At 39.9% G+C, this 8,590-nt stretch overlaps 1 protein-coding gene across 6 annotated transcripts in view; it reads right to left on the bottom strand.

The window, feature by feature from the left end:
• LOC110988624 (vitamin D3 receptor B-like) overlaps window positions 1-8,590 on the bottom strand; it is a 233,606-nt gene that overhangs the window by 204,145 nt on the left and 20,871 nt on the right. The gene's annotated exons all lie outside the window — the stretch shown is intronic.

The raw sequence follows: 8,590 nt of genomic DNA, 5'->3' as shown, positions 1-8,590 counted from the left end.
GAGTTGAATTTTGTCTAATCCAGATGTATACAGTGGGTGTACATGTACAAATACGCGCCAAAACCAGCAGAATGCCCAGTCTTGCTACAGGTAAAACACACCTGTGCCAACACACAAGACATACTCATTACAGAACTTCAGCTACATGTACATGTACCAGTACACTGTACATGAAAATAAGGCAACCATTCAATATCCATATTCTTAATACAACACACCGTACATGTACATATAAATATTCAGGAGAAATTGCTACTACGTAGCTTACATTTACATGTATTTTAGTGAAAACAGTTCCAACCTCAGACTCTTAACTGCTACTGTATGGGGGGGACACAAAGCCCTACGATACCATTGTGTGATGTGCCTGTCCTAACCTACAAAATCCTCCAAACCTCCCACTAGGATTTTGAATGATCTTGAGAGGCTCGTACCAACTGTAACCTTGTAGCCTACTCCATGTAAGTTTCATGTACACGAACCAGTGATGATGCCACATTGCATATTTGTGGTGTAGCATGAAAACCAAGAGAGAAAAGTAGACAGGTTTGATGACAATTGTAAAGGGGAAGAGATGCGATTCACTGCCCTGGGCCTTCCCTAAAAAACTTCAGGAAAGAATTTGCAACCTCTTTCAGGCAGGCAATGACAAACGCTTGCGGGTGTTTACGCATGTAGGCCATAACACTGCAATTAGGTAGGTGCCATCAATTTAAAGGCTCAAGAATAAATCTGGTGCAAGTGACTTCTTGTCTGCAATCAATCAAGTACCAAACAAGAAAACCTTCCTGCTCCTTGCCAAGAAATGAACTCAATAAATCCACACCGGAGACATTTTTGGGTTGCCGGGCCCAAGGAAGATATGCGCAAGGTAAATTACAAATTGGGAGTTTTGAGGTTATCCAAATACAGTCACTGAAAGAGAAAAGACACACCTGAAATAAATATAACATTTGAGCAGATGTGTTGGAGAAGGTAAGAAAATAGTTTTAAACTTGATTTTGTACAATAAAATATGAACGTGAACATGTACATGTATACTAGTTTGAACTGCACAGCATGTAAGTAAAAAGAGCTTTTGCTTAAAAAAACAAAGAGAGAGAGAAAATTCTTCCAACTCAAATCAACTTGTAGTCCACTAATTTCCTCCCAAAACAAACATCTGTCTACATCTTTGCTGCATTGAGTAAACATGGACTGCCAGTTATGTCATGTTGACACTAATATTTCAAGACATTGGCAGACAGACTTACACATTCCCCCTGAAACCCCAACATGGCAAAATAAACCATTCAGAAACCAGGTCAGGCAGAAGACAATTCCAGCTGACAAGATCCCCAGTGTTACTCATACCGCGCCCGGCGCAAACTGGCCAGGCACGCTATCTCAAACAATTTGTCCAGTGCCGCACTAAAATATTCAATTTTCTATTCACCTGCTCATCTTCCACCCCTCCCCTATGTCTCTCAATTCCTTTCAAGTTCAGACCGAGATGTCAGAATACCCCATTTTAGCCAGAGGCTTTTATTGAATCAATTTCTGGGACACTGTCCCAGAGACACAGACAAGAGCAAAATTAATTACCACATTTGGCAGTCATTCAAGTTCAACAGAACCCCGGTGAAATTGATTGGCAAACGGTGCATGTTCAGAGAGAAGCATGTGACTTCAGTGTGTGTCGACAGTACTTGCCAGCACATTAATTACATGCATGTCTTACAGCAATACCTTGGCAACCTGTTTCAGACTACTGTACATGTAGGTGCTTTATAGTACAAAAAAATCTAAAGGATATTGTGCCATGCATGTACAAAGTACATGTACAGTACATGTGTCTGTACACCCTTGGATGGTGTGAACATGCACGTGTAAAGTACATGTACATGTGCATCCCTAAAGTGACAAAGTGATTTCAGATTTGCGGCCTGTCATGATTTCAAATTAAAACATACATGTACCGGTAAGTACCACTAAACCAGTACTTATGGTCAAACACAATATCATTAACAGTCTGATATCTGGATGTTCTGATTGTGAAATTTCACGAGGTATAAAACCACCAGAGGGCGCCATACATAGTTTCAGTCAGAGCTGTGTAAAGAGAAAGTTGCGACATGAGTGTCACCTTTGTTGGAAACAAACTGGTACATGCGTCAGTGCACATGAAGAGTTGGTATCCAACAGCTGCATGCTCTACTAACCACACACAGTGAACAGCCATTTTGTTTCCAAAATCTAAAGCTGGCGCTCTTCTCTCTATAAACAGCTCTGTTTTCAGTCGGCACTGGATACACACAGTATCATTTAGGCTGCAAAAATAGTTTAAAAATGCAACTCTAGACAGCTGACTGAGAAGCATACATGTATATGTACGTACCGGGTAGTTGTATCCTTTGTAACTTGAAACACTCTTGACTTAACTTGGCAAAGAAGAGACAACTTGGTTTGAATAATTTCAATAGCACATCCACCACGGTCTGACATGTACATGTACACATGTAAGCTGGTCACATGAGCTCCATGCATCATGCACCAAGCATGCATAAACCTGTGCGCAAATGAACCAGTAGTGAGTTCCTGCCAAAGGACTATCAATACCATGTAAAAGCATGTCATCTCTTGTTCTTGCATGGATAAAATTTTGTCATTTTGATAAATAATTACACGTACAATAGGCAAAAAAAAACAGTACGTCATGGGAAAAATACCACTATGCGTACATGTACATTCAGCACTGGACAAGAATTTCTTTATAAAAGATACATTCATGTACTGTACATCAACATGTACAGACCTCCACATTCTTTTAAACCTCAAAATGCAGTACTTTATTATTATTATTAAATATTTCTGGTAATGACATCAAGGATTCCTAAAAAGCGCCCAAGGCACTGTTGCTCGCAAGCCTGAAGAAGCCCGTAGAGAGGAGACAATGAGAAGCAGTTGCAGTATTAGAGGTAGGAGGAAAACCTCAGAGGAATATTCTGGGTAAACCCACAGCATTGAGGTATGGACTGAAAACCCAATCCACATGTGGACCGGGCCAGGATTCGAACCTGGACCGCAGAGGTGGAGTAATGAACCACTACGCCAACCTGACTCCATTGTTGATGAGATGTACTGTAAGAACATTCCTCCATAATACACGGTTACATGTAACAAGCACAAATCATTTAAAAACATACTGCAGATTTATATCATTTCATTTGCTGATATTTCAAGCAATTTAAGGTTTCTAAATAATCTAAATATTTTTGAACCATCTGTTAAGAATGGTACATGTAGCAATTGGCCTTTTTACTAATAGGAATGCCCAACACATACAATGTATACAAAAGCATGTACATGCTGCGGTACATGTACATGCAAGAACAATGCATTTTATGAGAAAATAATGAAAAACGGGTATCTGCATCCAAAAAACACATTTAAATAAAACCAATACATTTGTTGAACTGTAACCTGTATTGTTTTGAAAATTCTGGTCACAGAACTGAGGCCGGAGAAGCCAAGACTAACAAGACGGCTGAACTCCAAACATGAAGCCCTATTGTTTCCAATGAACACACTGCTACAAAAGTGACCGTACAGGGTTGTTCACCCTCTGCACTGCATGCTGAAGTAGCATGGGATTTCAACCTGCAGCTAAATTGGCTAATGGAAGAAGTTTAAACTAATTCTGATACTGCCTCAAGCAGGGCTTTCCTGCCACATTGTGGAACATGAAGGAGGGCTCCAACTCCGCAATATGCATGTTTATGCTTCCAAGATCAGCTTTCATGCATGCATTAGCCACTAATGCTCATCCAGGGGGCATAATGCGAATGGAGTCAACAAGTCCTCTGTTTTAAAGAGTCTTGAACATGATCATATTTGTTGTTCGCAAGAAGCCATGGCCTTTCTTGCTCAAACTGGACAGAAATGGTCAAGAGATGCAATTACTACATGTAATGTACCTGTATAATTTGTTTGTAAGTAAAGCGCATTGTGGAACAATTCCTGAGACGTCACTGTGCTCCTGGTTTTTTCCTGAAAGTTTGATTTGATTGTCCAGTCTCGGGACATACAATCTGTCCATCCAGTCTAACCTTTTTTTCTGAACGAAACTAAAAAATATCTCTCAGCAAGTTTCTGCCGATAATGTGACACAAAAAAATGTATTTGGCACGGTTTTTGCCAATGAAAGCATTAATTATTTGGGAACAAAAAGTAATATTGACAGGCAAAAAAGTCATTTTCATTCAAAGTTCTCATGTGCATGTATCTAGAGATAAAAGCCCTCAATGAAGAATTTACAAGCAGATAAGATACTGAAGCGGTCAGTTCAGTCTGTCAGAAATTAGGTTATTAATTTTATTTTTAAAATGTGCTTTCATGTACATGTAGGCCACTACTGCTGTTGTGCTACTCTTTGTTTATGTGTTGATAACATTTTGTTTGTTCTTTGCACATGTACATGTACCCAAAGGTCTTGGAAATGGAAACTTCTGTTTATGTTGAACTATGGGTACATGTAATTGGCCAGGTTTCAGTTCTCAAGTCTTGAACACAGACAGACCATTGTTGTGAACTTCTGACGTGGGATACATGTATAACACACATTGTACCAGCAAGTTGTGATGGTTTGAAAGCACCATCACTCTGACATCGCACAAACTCAGTCACTGGTCCATTTGGCAGTTACCTATTGCACTGTACGCTGTAAGTTGTTAGTCCCACTGTGTAACTTTGGATGAGTTATATGAAATCAAGCCCAGAATAGAAGATCAACAAGGATAAATTCTTCCCTTTCCATTGGACAGTCCAAAGAAAGCGAAGAAAAGGAATCACCCTCCTACTCAGATAATCAGCAGGGATACTCTCCCCTGGAGGACTGAGGATCACATTCACTGCTACATGACAAGGGGCATTCATCACCGTTATAATTCATCAATCATGCAGTTTACATCAGCGGATGCTCAGCTGTTGCTGAAATACCCTCGGGCTGACCAAGCTTCTCATTTGCAGGCAAAAAGATGAGGGAGGGGAATATGTACCGAGGAGTGGTGGGTATAGTAACACCTAACCACAGGCCATTCAACTCCCTGGTAGGATTAGGGTTGTCACCAATGCTGCATCCATTTGGATTATGAACTTGACTCTCTAGCTGTAGCTGGTAGAGACAGAACCCCCGCTTGGTCCATTGGTATAAATAGACTATGGGGTCTGGGAATGCCCCTAGCAACTCTGGAGAGGCTAACGACATGACTGTCAAAGTGGGTCAGGGGGGAGGGGCCTAGCTGCGGTTAATACAGGAAGTATGAGTACGTATTTTGGGTGGAAATCATGTCCAGGGACACAACAGGGGATGGTGTGCTGCATCCCTCAGTGTCTAATTGCCAACACTTGTTTTGATCGCAACTTTAAACACTTTTCTGTGCAATTCTGTTAATTCCTAATAAGCTGTGTTGAACAACCTGAACTATTCAGCATTCTCTTATTCACATCTCAGAGATGTTCAAGTATATACTGTACATGTTTGTCCAAGAGTTTGCCCTGCCAATTCAGATGTGAGGTGGCCCACCTCATGACTTTTAGTGACCACCTCACGCTTTTTGAAGCCAATATTGCCATCTCACAGCTGAAACAATAGATGAAACAAACAAACAAAAAAACCAATGGCATCCCTGCATTTATCAAAACAAATCTTTTAATGTATTTCACCATCAGTTAATTCATTTTCATCAGAAGGTGAAACTTAAAAGTGAAGATATTGAGCTGAACATGGGCATTTTGAATCAAGTTTCTGCCCACTACTGTTAATAATAATAACCTCCTGAAATCATGTGCAGCATGCAGTGCAGCCACACTGGTTTCTGTCCCTGAAAAACTAAATGTAAGAATGATAATGGAAATACGAGGAACCAGTTGACTGGTATACCACTACACCCCCACAATGACAAAGCACATGTCCAAAGACAATATAAAAAATGTCACACAATCACTGCTTGAAATGGAACGAAACTACCACAATCTTTGAAGATTCCAGGGAGCTTAGGGCCTAGTAACTAGACTTGCTGTCTATGTTTGTGCATTTGTGTCTCCCCTTTCGTGTATTAATTTGGGGAAAAAAACTTGCATGTATGTTTGCATGTAATTCTGGTGAAGCATGATTTTTCTGTATGACTGTAGAGCCAATGATTTTCCGTTTCAAAAATGAGTATTTTTCGTTTCACCAAATCCTAAATTCTGCTTCAGAAATTCAAATTTCGTTTCATACCATGAAATAGGCGAGCAAGTTTTAAACTCTGCATGGAAACTATTTGCCCAACCACATTGTCCCCCCCCTAAAAAAGAAAGAAAGAAAAGAGACAAAAACAAAAACAATATTGTTGGGAAATACTCTGCAATGTTTCCAACTTTATTTATAATTTCTGTGGAGAAAATTAAAAAAAACAAATTCAGACAATAAATTCAGCATACCCCATCCTTTGATTTCCCACCAGCGCGATTGCCAAAAACTTGCTACAATGAATCGACGGACAATTCATGTGCCACTCCTTGTGTATGAAATCAGATTACATACATGTGCATACATTACATACAGTGAAGTCACAGAGTAGGTCTTGCATGTAACAGTCGTTGATCACAATGTTAATGTTGGACATCGACCCGCCATTTTCTTTGGCAGGGGTGCAACAAAATAACATTAAATCTGAGCCTTAAAATGTGTGTTTGTGACTGAAAACTTCACTCTTTATTGAACACTTCTGAGGGCCTATTCAACTTTGGTACACCAAGCTTACTACATGTAGGTTTCATTTAATTCAAGAAATATGTAAAATTAGTCTTCCGTTTTGCTGCTGCGGTTTCATCGTTTCGCCATGCTGTACTAGCCTTGTCTCAAGGCGCCCATGCGGATTCACAGACTGAATTCCCCTTGTGTGCAATAGTCATATGTGTCAGTACATGTAAGAACCTGTTTGGGCCTTGATTTCATTGCTAGTACAGTGTGCGTGTGAACGGCCAATGTGTGCATACACAATGTACCGTACCGGGCCACTGTGCTGTGCCAGCTGCCGCTGCACGAATGGGGCTCACGCACACCATAGCACTTGCAAGTATCGGCACCAGCGGGGCACGGACGATCCAATCATGTGGTGGAGTGGTGGAATTTAGCATGTTTCCAGCGTACATGTAATTCATTCCTTAAAAGCAAGCATTTGAGAAGGGTTTAGTAGGCATTTATTTTCTAGTACTTTACAGAAAGTTTTCTTTACTTTTAAGCCATTCTTAGAGGGAAATTTTGCAAGTTCCATTTCAAGCAGTGGATTCCATTTCAAATTGTTGATTCCGCGAATTCCATTTTCCGCGATGGTGGTAAATCACTGGCTCTATGACTGTGTACACAGCAGTGACTGATCCAAATGTCTAGTCTCTACACACACTGATACGGTACTGTGCATTTCAGACATTGTTAGCCATTTTCCCACGTAAGAGAGACCAAAATTTGAAGTCTGTATCACTAGTTTTAGATATGTATTTATCAAAATTATTTCACGGGGAAAGTTTTCATGAATTTACATAAAAGTGCATGTAATGTAAAAGCAAATCTCAACAGGCCCATCTTGGGTAATCAAACGCATACATTTTATTGACTAAAAGTCAAATTCTCTGCCAAGATAACATTCTGTGCTGCATGGACTGGTGGGTTTTGTAAAAAAAAAAAATCAAAACATTGCACATTTCAATGAAATTTGGACAAAACTGAGCTGTCCAAATGGCTCTATTTTGTAATGGAGAGTACATCAATTTTCAAAATGGTGATGGGCTTCATAACTGTTTTCAGTCGTGCTTATCTTCAGATGGAAGTATCTCCAAAAAGTCGTGGTTTAACACAAAAAACCTGCAACACAGAATGGAAAATGAGGAAATAGACTTTGATTTGATGCGTGCCTTCAACACTTGAGAAAAATTGTATTTTTCAAAGTGGAAGTAAGGACCAGTACCGCAGATGGCAGCTTACATGTACATGTATTTGGATAGTTCCAGAAATAAGGGGTCAAAAAATGTAACATTTTCGTATCCCTGTTACATGTGACCTTTGTTGATTTCAAACTATTACTATTTGTTTGGCAGGTAATTTGCATTAATTCATCACTCTAAGAAATTAGAAAATGTGTTCTATGCTTATAAAATCATATGTCAGATGTGACAGGGACATGAAAAAAAGTGGACCCCTCATTTCTGGAATTACCCACTTACAATGTACATACATGTACATGTACATACCAGTAGTAGCAGTGATTGTACTGGTACTTGTCTTCAACCTGTACACACACGTTTGTTCATGCTACCTGTACATGTACATTCATGTACCGGGTACGGTCACTAAAGATTAGCGTACTGGAGCACTACTTTACATCTTTCTTGCCCTATAGGATGATGCAACAAAACAGTTGGCCCAACAGGCATTCACAACGTTTGTGGCATCTGGCTGCATAAATCAGAGGTGGCTGCAAGTCATTTTTTGCAAGTCCAAGTCAAGTCACAAGTCATTTGGCCCAGTCACAAGTCAAGTCACAAGTCATTTGGTCACAGGGCAAGTCAA

This window comes from Acanthaster planci, linkage group LG01 (genome assembly GCF_054643075.1).
Source record: "Acanthaster planci isolate LZ-2023a linkage group LG01, COTS_SCS, whole genome shotgun sequence".
Classification (NCBI taxonomy): Eukaryota; Metazoa; Echinodermata; class Asteroidea; order Valvatida; family Acanthasteridae; genus Acanthaster; species Acanthaster planci.
This window is presented reverse-complemented; position numbering and strand designations above follow the sequence as displayed.